This window comes from Salarias fasciatus, chromosome 10 (genome assembly GCF_902148845.1).
Source record: "Salarias fasciatus chromosome 10, fSalaFa1.1, whole genome shotgun sequence".
Lineage (NCBI taxonomy): Eukaryota > Metazoa > Chordata > Actinopteri > Blenniiformes > Blenniidae > Salarias > Salarias fasciatus.
The window spans coordinates 4,928,440-4,943,867 of NC_043754.1; the positions used below are offsets into that span (position 1 = coordinate 4,928,440).

The 15,428-nt window shown below is 42.1% G+C and overlaps 1 protein-coding gene across 1 annotated transcript in view; it reads right to left on the reverse strand.

Annotated features, from left to right (window-relative positions):
* The window catches only part of LOC115395944 (galactosylgalactosylxylosylprotein 3-beta-glucuronosyltransferase 1-like), a 29,958-nt gene extending 18,107 nt beyond the window's left edge, over nt 1-11,851 (reverse strand). Inside the window, exon 1 of the mRNA XM_030101646.1 lies at nt 11,820-11,851. The gene's annotated coding sequence lies outside the window, so the exon portion shown is untranslated. The remainder of the gene's footprint in view (nt 1-11,819) is intronic.
* Between the last annotated feature and the right edge of the window lie 3,577 nt (nt 11,852-15,428).

The following is a 15,428-nucleotide window of genomic DNA, read 5'->3' on the forward strand; positions in this document are numbered from 1 at the left end:
GTTAACCTGAATTAAACTGAAGCGTTATTCTTATTTAGGCCACCTGTTATAAAAGAATCCAACTTCTTGCTTTGATAATTCTCCCTGAGGTGAGAAATGCTACTCAGAGTTTGACAGATGGGTGATTAATGAAACGCTGGTGCAAATTCAAAGGTGCCACATATAGCAGGAGGTGTAGGTGTGCTATTAAAATGCAAATCATTAGTCTCACATTCAATTAGGAGTTTCTCTCAACGGCTGTAGCAATGTTGATATGTGATGTGATGAAAACACCGTGAAGCGCAGATCCACTCATTTCCACCGCGGTGGGTCTTTTGGAAATTATCTGGGTGATAATTAGAAGCTTTTCGCAGCCGCGGCTCTGGAAGTGTCACCTCTCACCCGCTTTGTGTTTCAGAGCCTCACATCGATGCTTACAGGGATTAAAAAAACAACACTGTCCTCGACAGGAAGGGTCGAGCGGCTCTGAGAAGGGAACTCGCATTTCTTCATTTTCACGTACTTTGTGGCATTTGGCGGTTTTCCTGAAGGCATCACTCTCTGTAACTGATCACTGATCAGCTGTCCTGCCAGATATTGACTAAGTTAATACTTAGTTTTATGTGTTTTCACAGCATTTTTCACACAGTGAAAAAACATTGTTTAGGGGCAGACACAAATACGGACTTCCATACGGACAGATGATGAAGTTGGATCGTAATTACGGTGATTGTGATCTCTAAAACTACCAAGTCCAGGAGAATCTGAACCGGGAGTCACGACACGCTGCAGGAAAACCTTGTTCTTGTTGTCCATCTGCTGGTTCTCCATGGCTCTGCTTCTCTTTCCCAGTGTCAGCGTTTCAGAAACAGAGTGATAGCATTTTCTCTTTCAGTAGCTGTGTTTCCATTGAACCTAGAAACGCACAAAACCTAAATGTCCTAATGAAAAGCTGGTAAAGGAAACATTTTAAAAAACCTCCCAAATATCTCTAAAAAGTTTTCAGGCTCTCAAGAGGTGGATTTTCAGGCGAGATGATGAAAAAGTGTATTGCTAAAGTGTAATGGAAAATTTTTTTTTCATTTGCGTCTACAAGTCAGTGGACGTGATGTTTGACGTTACAGACCAGGGTTGCCAGATTGTGCAGGTTTCTTCTTTTGAACACGCTCGCCCGACTTCCCTCCATTCTCACTCTCACACCCGCTGCAGAAGATGAGCTTGTATTCCCAGCATGCCCTGGTTTGTCAAGAGGATACTCTGCAGTGTTAATTTATCTGCAGCCGCTTTGCATATGGTGGTGACGGGAGCATCTCCGATCACAAATCCAAGACCAGGACATCAAAAGGACACTTTGTTTCAGAAAGTGCAGCATGTAATGCTTGAGAAACTGATCTTCTTTGGGATATTAGTTAAAAAAAACAACAACAAAAAAAACAACTGTGGCCAGTGAGGGCTAAATAATTTACCGTGTGGGTTTTATGTAATTACGGCTTTGTACAGAGAAGATGTTTACAAGTACAGACGGTGTGAAGTCTAACATTTCAGAGAACGTGCTAATGAGAAGCGGATCGCGCTGTGCCAGCAGTGCTTTTCACAGCTCAGACAGAGAAAATGTTCCCACTTTCAGCACCGTTCGCATTTTCACCGGCTCCTCTCATCGGTTTGATTACAAAAACATCTCCAGAATCACATCCAGCCAGCAGCAGCTGTGAGACACTGCCTCATATCCGTTCCATTGCTTAGAAAAGCAACTTTTTAAAAGAGTAATGCATCAGTGACATTACTTTTTTGGAATACTGGGGGGAAAATATAAATTTTCCTCTATTCATTGATTATAAGACTATTTAAAAAAAATCTATGTGACTGCAGGCTTCGGGTTCCTTCTTTCAAGTTTTCCTGAAAAACGTCCAAAATTGTTGAGACAAAAATGTGTAGAGATGGATGTGAAGTAATAGCAAGAACATGGACCTTTTGGTCTTTTGTCCAGCCCACCGTGTGTGTGAAGTCCGTGATCAAAATGTCTTGTTATCCCAGTTTATGGAGAATTTCTCTGATTTCCAGAAAATGTCAATACTCTGAATACTTTGCTTTCTTGTATCTCTTTCAAAATGAAGATATTTTCATGGAATTACATGAAAAGATGTCTACTGTTACATTTACCAAATACATTATGGTTCAATCTACACCCCTCCAGGCAGCTGGTCTGTTTTCACATTCCCTCCGGTCATGGTTAAAGCCGTGCCTCGTCAAGGCGCTGAGCAGAAACCTCAATGACAATCAAATGCGTCTGCAGCTGCTGGCGCACATCCAGAAAAGTGAACACATTGCCTGTACTGTACCTAATCTGCTCACCGGTGGCCTCCTTTTCCAGAAGTAACTGGAAACGGATACAAACAAGAAGCCAAAAGATGCTGAAAAAAAAATATTAAAAAGCTCCAAATCCACTTGGCAAGCAGCACCTCAGAGACTGCAGACACTCCAGGCATTAATCCAAGCAAATCGTCCTTACATGTCAATTTTGTTTAATGTCAAAATGCTGGAGAACAAACTAATGAGCATCAAAAATAGTAACCAAACTTACTGTGGATTCAAACTCACCACGGACACAGAAATGAAGTGACGTGTTCTGTCTTTACATAACCTTTGACTTTCAGCCTTTGATGGATTTCTAGATTCATTAAAAGAAACGTGGCATTCCGATTGTTATCAGCTCTGATTTATTCATCACGGCTAGCAGAAAGAGTGAGAAGTCTTGATGTGCTGTCCTGGAAAAATCACAAAAAAACCCCATCAAATCTGGCTCGGTGACATTCACAATGAGCAGGTGGGGTAAAAACCCTGCGCCCCGCTTTGCTTCACGCATGAAGAGGCTCATCTCACGGCAGTAGAAGCTACATCCATCTGCAAAGTTATTCGATCATCACATTCAGATTGCATTGTCATCTGAAAGTATGTGTGAAGGTCCCCAGTTCCAGTCTGAGCTGCTGAGCCTTCAGTATCTCTCTATGTATGAGTTTTCTCTGGTTTTCTTCCACCGTTTCAAAACAGATATTCCAGGTTCAATCGTGACTCGTGATCTCGACATCCAAAATATGTACTGGTAATACTGTGATTTTGTGTCGTCATGCGGAAAATCTGAAACTGCTTTTTCTTAAACTTCAGCTCTCCAGGATACTGCTTTCTAAAACTTTCATTTTCAGTTACTTCGAGTAGAAGTCAAGGTGCAACAAAAGTTCACCATTTTCCCTTGAATGTGTTTGAAAGAGACATTAATGGAAAACCATGGGTGACCTGCAGGCAGTATATAAATAAGGCCTTGTTGTATGAGAATAAACTGCCTGAAACAGAATCGTTCTGATGCTTCTGTTCCTCATGGAGCCAGTGTGTAAAGGTGCAAAATGAAATGTGACACCATAGAGTTGGACATATGTGGAGAATGTCAGGAGAAATGTTGAAAGACATGGGATTTAGAAGAAAAAAAAAAAAACTCAAATCTGGAGATGATCTGTTCTAAAGTGAAGAAAGAGACGAAAAACAGAAGTGACTCAGAAAAGATTACAGAAACCTGTGAAAATGTCTCGATAATAAAGGCTGCAAACAAAAGTTGTGGCGAGCCAGCTGCAGAAATGCCTCGAACCACAATAACAGCAGCAGCTGGTGAAGGTGGAACTGATTTGAATCATCTGTTAAATGTGTGAAAAACAGACACAAACACTGAAAACATTTACAGACAATGAACATTAATTCATCAGAACAAACTTCCTATTATTTCGTTTTATCGGGTAAATATAGCAACCGCCATAATAACTCCCAGCAATTTGGTCCATTCTGAGTGAAATTACTGTGTAATAATGTGATAATTTGCAAATAAGGTTATAGAACAGTAAAACAATTCTTACAACCACAGTTGATTTTCTGTCACGAATATCTTGCCCAAAATAATTGTGAACAGTGATATTAATGCACTGATCATCAAAATATGCTTCCCAAGTTTTCAGTTTTCACTAAAAAAAAACATACTGCAATCACTTTATGGAACATTTTGTAGGGAAAAATATATATTTACTGTACTTTTCTTATAAGTGACTGTTTTATTTAAAGTATAAACTAATTCTTCAGTCTGGTTGGCACTGTGGTGGGGAAAAATGAGCTTTTTCTGGGCTATCTTAAGTTAAAGTCAAGATAACAATGAAAAAGAATATAAAAGAAACCAAACAATACTGTTTTCATGGGATTGTACTTTAACAGGTGAGGGCAACAGTTTTCTGAACTCTCATATATAAGGATGCTGACAATTATCCCGGTCAGCAATCATCCCGAAAAATCAATCTCTCGCGTTTCCATCGTGGAGGATATAATCGTACATCATCCCGCTTCAATGCAGTCTGTGTCCCCAGTTAATGAATTTTGATGACCATCATAACCACAAGGCTTATTTTTGAAAAGCAAACGTTAAAAAATCTGCATTTAATTCGAAGATATGCAGCCTCTTTATGCATTCCTGCAATACCAGCTACACTTTTTACATTTTTACTACACAAGGTGAAGTGTTTTTTTTTTTTTTATGCAACTCTTTAAAGGAATAATTTACATATCATTTCTAACCCCGAGGTAATCAGCATTCATCAAAATTCATCTCTTATCGTCGTGTCCATTCTCTAAATTACAGCAACAATCAAGTAATCAGAGTGTTGGGATGCTTATATGAGCGTACCGCAGAATTCAGACCTGCAGCCGGGGGCGAGCAACAATCAGTCCCATCAGAGATCAGTGTGTACATGAAGCGTGATATTCTGCTGGGCATGTAATTAGCCTAATCCAATTATTCTCATGATCAAAGTGAGAAACAACAAGTCAGTGTGAGTCGTCACAGCTAATGAAGCAGCCGCATGGAAGTCACATCAGAATATTCCTCAAATCAAGGAGAGATCAATGCAGCCGAGGAGCGATCGCCCATCAACAGAACGACCTTCTCTTTTGGTTTATTTCATGTTCACACTACACATTCAGAGTTCAAAACAATCAGAATACAAAACGCATTTGGAAAAATGTATATATTCATGTGTCTGCGACGTTGTCATTAAATTGGAATGCATTTGCATTCCGTAACATTTGGCTGATTGAAAACACTGTGTTCCCCCCCGCAGAGGCAGCTTTAACTTCCAGAGCGAGTAAATATGAAGCGAAGCTCCACAAACAATCAGCACATACAATCAGGAAGGAAGCGAACGCATGACCTTGACTCAATTATCACACATCCAGCACCAGCAGATTCCTTTCTGTACCGCGGCGTTCTACGCTCTGCCACTCATCCTGATTAAACACACACACACACATACACAAATACACACACACACACACACACACACACACACACTACATACATTAGCTTGTTTACTAAGTCTCTCAGTTGTAGAGACTGTTTTTCCCGGGGGGAAGTGGAGAAACTTTTAAAGTAGTGCAGCAAGTTTTAAGTAGTTCAGTCTTAATCAGAATGGGAACATTTGGATGAAGACAAACATGCATGCACGGCCGCACACACACACACACACACACACACACGCACACGTTTTATCAGCTCTCCTCCGCTGTTTGATACTGATGGCGGGTCTTTGTCCCTCCCGCTACGTCCCGCATTGCATTTCTTTGTTTGTGCACAATTGTGAAATATGAAGCACATTCCTCCGGCTCCAGTTTGAAGTCTCATCTGATCGTGAACCACTGCTCAATACTTTATATTGTGCTGTGGGCGAAAATCTGAAGATCTCCAGCTCTTGCTGGATTCCTGACTGACATTTTGGATGCAGTCAGACATTCACGCTCCTGTTAGATCCCATTTTCTGTTTAATGATGGAGGCTGACATCCAAAGTTTTCTTTTTAATGTTGAAACAGCATCAAATAATCATGAGTCAAACTGCACACGGCCAGTTATTCACAGTGTGTGTGAGACCTAAATGATGGACTAACAGTGAGATAGTCACACTAAAGCACTAGAGTGTTTCCTCTTTCATTGTTAAAGAAGATAAAGAAAGTGGCAATTAGTATATTAATGTCCCACAGACATCGTAATGTTTTAAACTACCTGCACGGCACTTTTTAAATCTGTGAATCTACAACAAAGACTCACAGATTTGACAGTTTATAGGAGCGGTGTGGTTGGAAAAATGGATGCAGACTGTGCAAACTGAGCCGGTGGGCGACAGCACCATCCTTATGTTGTTTTATCAGGATGTGTGAACATATGCAGTGTGAAATGTGTTGCAATGGCTTTAATTCCATCACTCGCCAGCACATGCGTGAATACACATTCTCCAGAGAGTCAATCAATATGTCTCCATGGCACATGTGCCAAGGATTGTGTTTATAACACTGCAACATCACACATTTCTGTACAATCAACACTAATTGGAGAAAAAAAAGTGTTCATCCAGTGATGGAATGATTAAAAATAAATAGAAGGGATCTCAATCTATGGGGCTGATCTACTAAAAGGGTCGGACTGGATTGTGTCTGACAAATGTTGAAGAACACACACTCTAAATTCATAAATATAGAGTTTTAAATAAAATACGGACACATATAATAGTAAATCACCTGCAAATCACGTCCATATTGAACCTGTTGATCTGTTTCTGTGAACATGCACTTCAGCAGACTTTATTCTAAATCTCAGTAAATTGACAACACGAAGGTCCAAAGACGCAAATATTTCACATTCTCAGTCAACGCAAAGAAACTTTACAGCAGAGGAGGCTCACATTTAGCATTTCACTCTTCACTGTGCGACTGAGGACCCGGCTGAACTTTCCTCTGAAGCTTCGGCGGCTTCAGTGCCGGTCCGTTAATGTCTGATCATCTCAGAACAAAGTGACACTACACCCACCCACCTTGAAGTGTCAAAAGAAACCCTCTTGTCTGCTGAGCAGTGGTGTTCACTCACAGTCAGGCAGAGGTGTCAGCCTTGAGCTTATCGCAGCCGCAGTGCACCATGGGATGTACTGCACACGTCTGTATGTTCGTCACATTCGATGAGGCTGAGTCACAGTCGAGGCCAATCGTAAGATTATATCATTGATACAGAGCTGCTTCTCTAGTTCTTTAAAACAATCTGAAACAAAGTCACATGTTACTCAGCAGGAAAGGCGAGATGCCAAAGCTCAAAATGTTTAAGATATTTTCACAGAGATGAGGTTATGAAATAGAAAAAGTGGTGCTACTTTAATGAAGTCCAGGAATTTGATGCCACAAACTTAAAATTTTACTTTTTTTTAGTGCTGTCAATTTTAATTGCGATTAATCCATGAGGTCTGCCAATTGGGTCAAAGAAAAGAACTACAGGATAATAGTGTTTTTTTTCCTGACATTGGGACTGATTTATGAGGATTAGATTCTTCATTGCAATTAATCTCAACTTTAAAAAAGTTAATTGTTGACAGTTCTCCATGAATTAATCACGATTAATTGCGATCAATGCGATTAAAACTGACAGCACTACTTTTTTTATATGTAGGAACAATCGACAGGAAGCAGTCCAACACTGACGTATGAAATACTCATAATAAAACATGTTAATTCTACTCTGTTTCATTGAAACAAAAACTGTTATCATGAACTTTGAGTCCATGAGTTCATGACACAAAGCAATATGTGAATTGTTAAAAGTTTCTGACCCAAATAAAAGCCCGTTTCTTTGTCCATAACATGTCAAATAAACACCGAAACACTTTGTTTCAACATCAGACGTACATGCTCAGATTCAAAAACCAGCCTCAGTTTGGACCGGTCGGTTCAGGGGCCACATACAACTCATCATCATCCTGACGTAGACAGTTGGCAACCAGGTGGTAAACATCATCGACACCTCAGCTCAGGCGTCAGTGTTGTGTCTATTTGTAATTAATTTGTTTGTTTTGTTTTTTTTTTTTAGGTTGTTTGCTTTAATATTTTTACAATGTGCTGTATTCTGGATTGGAACTTCTTGCCGGTTTTGCCACACGAGCTTTATGCTTGACTGGTTCAGATTAAAACCCGTTAAATTGTAGGAGGTTCATGCTTTTTAAATCCATTCTTTTGTCTTCTCTATGAGGCTGCTGGATCTGATCCCAGATGACTGGATGACGGCCAGGATACGCCATCAGTTCATCACCAGTCAGACACAGACAGACTGTCACTCCCATTCATGTCTACAAGTAATTTACAGGCAGCAGTTAACCTCAATGCACGCTTTTGGACTGTGGGAGGAAACCAGACTAGACAGAGAGAAAACCCACACATACATAGGGAGAGCATGAAATTTCCAAACAGAAAAGCATCCAAGTGCAGATTGTGAATTGGGAAAGAAAATGCTAACATGGAGCGGTTCCATCTTAAATTCAGTTTGGTTGATTAATATAATAGATTAAATTCACCCCTGAAACATGATCTCTGAACAGTTGTTTGGTTGTTTTAAATGATCACACTTCCTTCAAAATTTCATGTAACTAGTCATTTGATGTGTTTTTTTTGGTTTCATCTTTCAGAATGAACGGTTTCCAGGTTAAAGGGCAACTCCGGTTTTTTGACACCTGGACCTTATTTATAGGTGTGTGCATGCTCATATACTCACTCAGACAAATGAGTGATTTTGCAGAGATTATGTCCCGCGCTGAAGCTCCCTTGCCGTGGCCCCCGCTAAATCAGTTGGATCTAAATAACTTCTGAAGGACTCCGAGCTGCACGATGTTTGTCTGAGTGAGTATATGAGCATGCACACACCTATAAATAAGGTCCAGGTGTCAAAAAACCGGAGTTGCCCTTTAAAGACGTGTTTATAACCAGTTTAATCGGGGTTACCAAACATAAGGCCCATGGGATCCAAGAAGATCCGTCAAACATCGGAATTAATCATCTTCACTGTTTGCAGAGATTCTATCCAGAATGTTTTTCTGGTGACTGATGTCTTACTTTCCTCCTTTGCGTCTGTCATTCCCACTGTGGCCAGTAGAGGTCATAAATCTGCACCATCATTCCTCCTTGATGGACTTCACATACAGTAAATATCTCCCACAGTTCACACTGATGGCAGCAGCTCTATCATCCTCACGTCCCTCACAGTCAAAAAGCACAGTTCAGGGGGACTTCAGAGGAGTCAGCATCCCGCTCTGAGTATTGATCTGCTCCTGCAGCATTCCCCCCTTTCAGCTGAGAATCTGCCTCTGATCTGAACCGGCTTTCAAGAGGGCGAAAACAACCTCCATCAATCTGACTGAAAGGTGCACGGAGAGAGCGGCGGAGAACCCAAGAGAGAAAGAGACGAGCCTGCAATTTTGAATCAGCGTTGAAATCCAGCTTTTGTTCTGGGCGACTCTTTCCTCTGCTGAGGTGGAATCAAAGCCAGCAGGACGTAGCGGTGGACATTCCTATTATTCTCACTTATCTACAGTCAAATTCAGGCTGTGGATTTAAACACATCCCATCACATCCAGGATAAAGAGCTCTGCTCGGGGAGCTCAGCCATCTGAACACAAACCCGTCTCTTCCTCAAACAGCACATCCGCCTGTTGAAATTGAAAATTGTAAAAGGAATACTCACGCAATAATTCAAATAGACATATGGAAAGAACTCATGAAATGTAAACTTGTACATTTAAATGAAAAAAAAATGAAATCTTATGTTAAACATGCACAAATCAAACATAGGATTTCAGTATGGAGTGAGGAAAAAGACTTTCTGGGCTATAAGTGACTCCACGTCCTCTGCGAACTCTCAGGAATATCAATTACTGTGGAGAATTTAATGTTAAAAACGTTAGAATTCACTGAATAGGTCAATTTTCTAGCAGCACAAATCAAGTAAGCATCAAATAACTTATTCCTGGAAATAGGAAATAAATATTAAACATCCACATTCCTACACAACTTTAAAAATGACTATAATAAACAATATCCGTGTTCTGGAGATTCCTTAATGATAAAGACAAGGGTGAGACTGACTTCTTACACCAGCAACAACACCTGCAAAGGCAAATCTACCAATAAAACCTTCATTTGGAGATGAAAATAATTGACAAAGGGCATTTCTTTCTTCAGAGATTGAATCTATTTAACATCCTCCTGTCATTGTTTCTCTCGCCGCTGTGTGCATCCTTATTAAACATTCCACTGGATATTTCCATTTGAAAAGATAACATAATGTAAAACACCTTCGAGTCGCGCTTGGCTGTGCAGCTGAAAGTTGCAAATGTGTCGCCCCAGGTCTGAATAAAAGAAACCAGCAAAGCCCTGCAGAGGATTAAACTTTGCAAACCAAACAAGTGGTAGAAACAGCAAACATCTCCGCGCTGTGGAGCTGGAAACCTCCTGGGCGCAGAAAGTGAGCGCTATGCACCTGCAAATGTGACAAAGCAACGCTGCAAGTTTCACTCTGGGATCTCCTGAAGTTACTCAATAGAATGATGATGAAAGTTAAGCTGTGAGAGGGGATTTTGTGTGTGTGTGTGTGTGTGTGTGTGTGTGTGTGTGTGTGTGTGTGTGTGTGTGTGTGTGTGTGTGTGTGTGTCTGGATTTGCAGCAAAATACCAGAAAACCTCATGAAATCATATGAAGTCTAACTTAATTCAGTCTTTCATGAAAGGATTGAGAATTTGTTGAATTTGTTAAGTTACAATAGTTACATATGTCGATATTTACAAGTGTTCACATGCAAAAAATTACACTCAGAACATATTGTCATTACAAAACATCATCCTCTCTGTATGCATGTTTTCATACATTTATTCCACCAATTGTCCCTTCACCATGATTACAGAACAACCACCCTCCTATTTTAAAGGGGACATATGATGCTATTTTTCAGTCACGTCAGATAAGTCTCAGAAGCCCAAAAACATAGTATTTAAGTTTGTTCGCCCCAAATTCATCCTTTGTTCGGAGTCTAAAAAGTCGCTCTGGCGAGCCCTCCTCAAAACAGGCTGTTTCTGAGTCTGCTTACCGGTGTGCACTTGAACGCGTCTGGCCACGCCCACTCACACACACACACAGACACGGTGGGGGCACAGTCAGGGGGAGGAGTTAAATCCGCTGATTTCAGGATAAGCGGACCCAACTCAAAACAGACTGTTTTCAAATTTGAATGTGAACACATACTACTATAAGAAACTCTTCCAAAAGTGAAAAAAAGCATAATATGTCCCCTTTAAATCAAACTGGAGCCACACCCTCACACGGAGAGGTGCATTCTGGATGAACAGCCAAAGTTAACTGATAGTCATGGCACTGATTGATTTGAGGTAACTTGCTATGCAGTTTATGGTTCAGTTTGGTGAATAATATTTTAAATTATTTAATCTACCAGTTTAACACCATCTCAATCTTCAATCTGAGCTTCAGAAACTCAGTTCAGATCTCAGATCTCTGTTACCGGGGAGCGTTCGGGTGCTAACACTAACAGCTAACAGCTAATCCAGAGGAAAGGAATGTCATTTACTGAGTATTGATCTTTAGTTTGAAAGTGAAAGCTGTAAATCTTTCCATAGCACTTCCAACTGTTGCACGTCTTCCATTATAACCCATTTTACGTTTGTCAGATTGTCCTCAGAGCGTTCAAGAAGTTACCCATCGTTTAATGATGAGTCTCAGTTCACATCATCCATAGAGGAACTGAGGAACCAAGATCTTACTCTCATCCTGATTCATCCTTTGTGATTGGCTTATCGACTTCAAAGTTCCCTGCAGTTCAGAGAGAAACTCATCTCTGTAGCAGATCTGTCCTCACACTCCGTCAGGAAGCGTGTCGGTCTGTCAGTGCCGAGCATCTCAAACACCGCCGGCTCAAAGCGGGGAAATAAAGAAGGGCTCAGACCTTAACTGCAGACTGTGGCAGCTCAGCATCCTCTCCTCTCCTCTCCACTCCTCTCCTCTCCCTCTCCTCCGGCTCGATCTCGTCAAATCCGATCCCGGTCGGTCTCTGCGGCAGTCAGAAGCTGTCCGAGGAGTCGTCGCTGGCCGGGCGGATGAACGGACGAGGCTTACAGGTGCTCGCCTCCAGGGTTGTGCCGGCAGAGCTGGCGCCGGGCTCCAGTCCTCACAGACTGAGATGTGGAGGGAAGAGAAGAGCAGCTTATTAGAAAACCCTCCCTCCCTCCCTCCACTTCACTCTCCTGCCGTCGCTCCTCTCTGTCACTGCTTTCTGTTAATCCCCCATCCCTTCTGCTTCTCCGTGGTCTTCCTGTTACTGTCGAAGCTGCCTCGTTCTGGCAGAAGTCTGCGAATGTGAGCGGGAGAAGTGAGACATCTGTGAGTGTATTTGTATGGGACTGAAGGGGTCTGTGCTGTGAGAACAGGACCAACCCCCACCCGTTCTGAATCAAACCCCACCGACAGATAAACTGCCTGCGAGACAAGGAGCGACCACTGGAAGGGTCCAACACTGTCAGTGGAGAACTGGAAGCTGTCCTGGATGCAAAGGAGATGAGTTCATTTCAGTGAGAATGGGAACAGGAGCTGGATTTAGGTTCATCAATACATCAATTTTGCCTCTTTTTTTTTTCAGACAACTTCATTCTACCATGCATGCAGAGTGTTCTATCAAAATATGTTTGTAATTTCTTTTGAGCATCAGCACAAAAACATAATGCAATAAGAAATTAAGGCTGAGTGACACTTCTCAGGAGGAGGAGGAGGAGGAGGAGGAACTCTTTTTAAATGCATCTTTGCGAGCAGATGCAGTGACAGTGTTCCTTTTGTTAAGCACTCATTGTAAAGCTGACACTAACGGGAAGTCCGTTCCCTCCAGCACACTTCCACACATCCCATGGCAGTCATGCTGAGTGCTGCTGCAGGTCCTGATCCAAACAAATAACACCAAGGCATCACGAGACGGATGAAGGGGGAGGAGGTACTGCACCATTACTGCATGTATAGAACTGGTACATCGTTCTTTTTCAGACTGATGATTCCATTCAGCATACTTCCACTGATTCAACACGTTTGCTGTACGCCCGATAGACCACTCAGAGATGGACGAGAGAAATGGGTTCCATCTTTTCAAACCTACAAAAGCAGCAATGTATGTGCTCGTCTTTCCTTCTCACACACTTCCACAGAAATCCAGGCCATCCATCCGTCTGAGTGCTGCTGGTTGCTTCTGCAGAAATCTCTGTAAAGTTGGAGATCATTCCCAACACACTTCCACAGATTCAGTGACAGCCATGCTGAGTGCTGCTGGTCTTTGTAAAATAGACTCTGTGAGATCGATCAGGTAAACGTGTCTTATTTTACACTCTCACACACCTCCAGCGCTCCACAGTCACCCCTGCTGAGTGTTACTGGATGTGCTAACTAATGTGAGGCAGATGAGAAGGAGTTGGTTTTTTTTTTAATCTGTTTCATCTCTAGCGTTTTTCAGTTTCCTCTCACCTCCACTGAGCCACACATTCTTGTGGTAGGGTTAAAAAAACTCAACCATTGTGGTATTGTAGTCTCTCTGAAATAAAACTGCATATTTCATGTATATTTCATGTGTATTTCATGTGTCACATTTGAATAAATCTTTCTTACCGGAGCTCAGTGACCTTTGACATGCTTCCACTGATCCACGAGCAGTCCAGCAGAGAGCGGCCGGTTCGCCTGCGGTGAAATGGGCCGAAACACTGTGAAGCATCACTCTGTGTACGTAGTTTGAAAAGATGTTTCGTCAGTAAACATGTGGTTGAAAGGCTGACCTGTTTCAGAGAACCCCTCCCACCTCCACCACCACCAGCAGCAGCACCACCACGGCCCTCCCTGCGATTTCTGCATGCGTGAATGAAAAGTCACGCAGAATCACCTCCTGTGGGACACAAATGCATTTTTTGACAGTGAAGGATCGCCCCTTAGAATCCATTAAGTGCAACTTCTCCTTCATCTGAAAGGTGTGACATTTCGACGAAATGCTAAGCTACTGTGGATAATCCACCATGCTGCAGCCTAACCTTTCACTAAGTAATGGATAGTGGCTGTGCGTCATGTGACACCTGGGTAATTGGAAAACAATATGAGAATCCGGGACTTCAATTTAACAGATTTCAATCTGTGCCGTGCTGGTTTTGCACGTCAGATCAGCTCCACGCCGCAGCTTTCAGTCAGTTTGAAACCTTTGAACTCCACTTCTCTCGGGTAAAAGGTTAACATGTAGACGTATTTTGTGTGTTTTGTCTTGGTTAATGCGTTCCTCCTCTTCGTCCTGATGCAGTATCCCTTCCTGCTTCATCAGGATGAGCGTCGAGTGCTCCGCCGGCGCCAGCGCCGCCGCCGCTACCGTGGCCTTTCCGAGTTTCAAGCTCTGACCTTTAACGCTTGTGTCCCGATCACGAGGTGTTTTAACCAAGTCCAGATGTGAGCGGTGTCGAAAATTTTCCTGAAAATTATGCACAAGATAAATGCAGAAAGGCTCAAACTCCAGGACTTCGTTCAGTCCTTAAACTCATCGCAGTGGGTTTTCACAAACTGGTAAAATTAACAAAAACAAGCAAGTCTTAAATCTGCCAGGTGGTGTATGTTTCAATCAGTAATTCAGTATTTTTTGAATAATGCAGTTTTCCTCTTGATTTCTTCTCAAAGATTTCAGAAAAATGACTAACAGATACTGATACAGCATGTAACATATACTGTATGTAGCAGCAGAATTTGAAGCACCTGCTTATGTTCTATCATTTAATTGACACTTTGCGATGTGGTTACAGTTTTACCCCTTATTAGGATTTAACTGTCTTATTCTTTGGAAATGTCCAGCATGTTGTCCACATGTTGTGTTTTTATTTTCTTTTTCTGTTGTTCTTATCGGAATAACCAGCAAATAAGTGTTGCTGATCTGGAGCGCTGCTGCTTTGGCGCAGTGAGGTATCTTCTGCTTGTGGAAGTCTCCTCAGTTTGCCTTGTCAGAGGAACAAGTAGGTCAAAGCGCCCGGGGAGCCTGTGAGCATTTTGACAGACTTCCACGTCTCCTGAAAGCTGCTCTCCAGGGAGCCCAAGGTAAAATTTAGGACATAGCCGTGCACAGTAATCTACTTCTTGCAGGAAAACCATTTTTAAAAAGAGAGAGATAAATTCTGAATATGGGAAAGCGGAGAAGACGTGTGACCGAGGCCGTCAGCTGCAGGACTGCTTGATGTCCGTTAGCGGTTTGCGTTGCTAAAGATGGGCAAAGTGTTGCTAAAGCCAGTATTTACGTTGTTTTTGTCACTGCTACCAGACACCAGCTGGCGAAAAGGAGCAGTGAGGAAGGCAGAAACATGGCAGACGGAAAGTTTCAGGAAGGAGGAAATGTCTCAGCCAAGCTGATTGGCCGAGCATTTTGGGTTTTTTTTTTTTTTCCTCCCTGCGTGTCTCGCTGGGCAGCCGGCAGTTTGAGTGAATTCTCTCAACACAAAAAGCCTGGAAGAGAAGCTTTTCCAAACCAGCGAACAAACCACTTCCCAGGCCGGGTTGGTAT